General features: G+C 40.8%; 1 pseudogene; it reads right to left on the minus strand.

The window, feature by feature from the left end:
- Positions 1–2,664: 2,664 nt before the first annotated feature.
- LOC129898008 (5S ribosomal RNA) lies at positions 2,665–2,784 on the minus strand (annotated as a pseudogene).
- Positions 2,785–3,203: the final 419 nt, after the last annotated feature.

Below are 3,203 nucleotides of genomic sequence, written 5' to 3' on the forward strand. Positions count from 1 at the left end.
TGAGTTATTCCTCATCCTGTTCTCCTCGTCGTCCTTTGAACCTATTCAACATGAAAGTAATATGAATATCAACCCCTCTTAACTTTCTATCACCTTAGGCTACATCTTAGTATTAATGGAATCTATTTCCTTAATCGTTTCCCCGACTAGTTATGTTATTCGCTAAGGCGTCGACGAAAATTGGGCACCACCTCCCCTATAATGTGACCTATCCAAATTTCCAGTTAGGTCCCTAATACTTACAGCCAAACAACAACAACAACCTGCAGTATTTCATACCAACCATATACAACATGAATTCCAAACGACTTATTCAAAATTACGATATCAAAATAGGGTTTCTAGTTTCCATTTTTGTCAAACCTTTAACCGTACGAAGCAGGGGGTCGTGTGGCTGCAACAAGCAGCTCCCCCACCTAATTTAGAACATTTTAATACCCTGCAACCACAATCCACTCCCCTGAAGTAGCACCTCATATGAACAACACTCTATTTCGGCAACAATTCAACTATAGCGACTTCAATTTAGTTTATTCCTAACGTCGAACTTTTACGACTTTTACACAACTTCCATCAGCCCAAAAGGTGTGTAATACACCCTATAATAACACCATAAATTCCAAATTTAAAGTAGAAGCCTTACCTTACCCTAAATTGGCCAAAACTAGCCAAATCACAACTCGGAACTTCTTCAAATGCGCTGAACTTTAGTGGGCTGTTTGTGCGACTTCCTCGCTGCCCCAAATTGGATTTTCTCGTTATTAAACATCATCATATAACCATGGGATATCATAATTAATTAATTCACAGAACGAAACCCGAAAGCTTACCCAAAAAGGGTCAAATCCGTAGCCCTCATCCCTTGTCCCTTTCACGTTTTTCTCTTATTTTCTCTTCCAAATTCCAATTGCAAAGCTGGAGTTTTAGTTCCATGAACGTCTTAAAATACATATATACGTATCCACGTACTTAAGGTACACCGTATATAATTAATTCACGGAAGAAAATTGAAAAACTTACCTTTAAACTTCAAAGGCCATGGCTGCCTCTCCATGTCTCTCTTTCACGTTTTTTTTCTCTATGTTGTCTGATGTTTTATTGAACAACTGAAGTATATAATACATATACACATATATATGTGGCTTTAGGGTGTGACACGTGTCATCCCCAAGTGGTGACACGTGTCCAGCCCCTATTGGGCCACCGCACCTACATGTTCAAGGAGGGGGCTGCCACATGGCAGTGGGGCCCACCTCCCCCAAGCAAGTGGTTCACCTGCCTGCTTAGGTGCTGCCACGTGTCACCCTCCCATTGGCTTCCCCGAATTTATGTTTTTTCTTCCTCGTGGGTTCGTAATCTCGTTCGTAATCTCGTCTCACTTTAAGAGCCTATGAAACCTTTGCTACATAAGCTTGGTATGGAATCAAGTAACTCACGTATGTAAGACTTCTAACTTAGTAGTTTACGTAGATAAGTCGAGTCCTACGACTCGTTACTTGGCCTCCAACTCCTTCCGACTTCTCTTGACCCTATTTCCAACCTTCCCTACCACGGGGTGTCACATTCTCCCTTCTTAGATTTGTTCAATAGGGTCGTAACTTAAGTATCTCACATACTAGATTCTAAGTAACTTAGGAGACATTCCGAGTTTAAAAGTGTGGGGTGTAACAGGATTAGTAGACAAGACATCACATTAGATATGGAAAGGTTCTCGTCACTTCATAATTTAATCAAGGCTCCGCACGCGGATAGTCAGGTTATAAAATATGCAGATAGACAGGAACATGATGCAGTATCAAGTAGATTGAGGAAAGAAATTGGATGAAATTACGATGGGATATGGAGATATAGAGCAAGGCATAAGCAGGTGAAAGTATAGGCACCCTCTAAAGGGGGGAAGTCAACGAGAAACTGGTAAAAGTAGGAGGAGGCAACTAATATGGCAATATATTTGAGATGGACGTCTAAACATCAACAAGATATCTTGCCGAACTAAGATAGAAAGGTCCAGAAGCCACCAGTAATTGGATGGAAGCCAAAATACTATATAAGTCAACGTTAAGAAGTTTTTGACGAGTCCCTAAATGACATAACACTGGAAGGCGGCTACGTATAAAAACAAAAGAATGTAACCATGAAAGGATATTGAATGACTCAAGAAATACTACAAAGGATAATGACAACATGCTAGACCAAAAAGCCAAAATGTTGGCTATAGAGTTGGTCGCAAATGATGTTGCGATAGATATATAACCAAGGACAAAGGAATAGAAAGCCTCCTGTGGTAGAAAATGGGAAGAACTCAAAGTGAATAGAGGATAGGGGAGCTTGTATGTCAAATTCCTTTAAAGTTATGCAAGCTAATAATAGCCAAAAATCAAAGCAGCTCCAAAGGTCACTATATGACCGAACTTTAGCACTACTCAGTAGCCCACCCTAATGAATGGGTGCGTACAGAAAGAGGGGAATATAATACGAGAAGTTAAATCAGAATGACCAAAAAAAAAAGAGGGACATGGTCATAGTGGAGCTAAAGGTCTACGCCGATACTGGTTGAAAGATAATAGAGGAAAGGACAAGGCAAAACATAAAGACTCGCGAGACAACGCTGAGGTAAATCTTGGGCTAAATTGAGTGCCCGCACATCATGGAAAGGATTACAATGAAAGGCGACACAAAGACTTTCCAGGGAGGTCACCCATCTCAGTATTACTCTCGCCCCAGCACGCTTAACTCTGAAATTCTGATGGAACTTAATGCGTTAGTGCTGGTATGATCACGCGAGATGGAAGAATCTGAACTAGCGATGGAGAAACGATATGAGATTATGTACCCAGAGTATTATAAGATATGTTAAGGCAATTGTAACAAAGGGTAAGCAAAACAAGAAGGATTAGCTAATTGGTAACTGACGACACACTCAAATCCACGGCTCTTCAACATAGAACCAATTAATGAAAGGAAAACCACAAAATGACTATATGGGCTAGTGGAGAAGGGAATTTCGACACCACTTGGCAGCCAATTCTGAGGGCGAAAAAAAAAACCCAAAAGGTAAGGGTACCAGCTGATGTAATTTACGAATGACAGGAAGCAATATGACCGAGAGTACAAGACTCATTTCGCACTCCAGCGCTAGATGACTCTGGAGGGAAGGTTACTTGTGGATCAATGATATTAGTCCCCGTTCCTTCGATCAAAGG

Source organism: Solanum dulcamara, chromosome 7 (assembly GCF_947179165.1).
Source record: "Solanum dulcamara chromosome 7, daSolDulc1.2, whole genome shotgun sequence".
In the NCBI taxonomy this organism is placed as follows: Eukaryota; Viridiplantae; Streptophyta; class Magnoliopsida; order Solanales; family Solanaceae; genus Solanum; species Solanum dulcamara.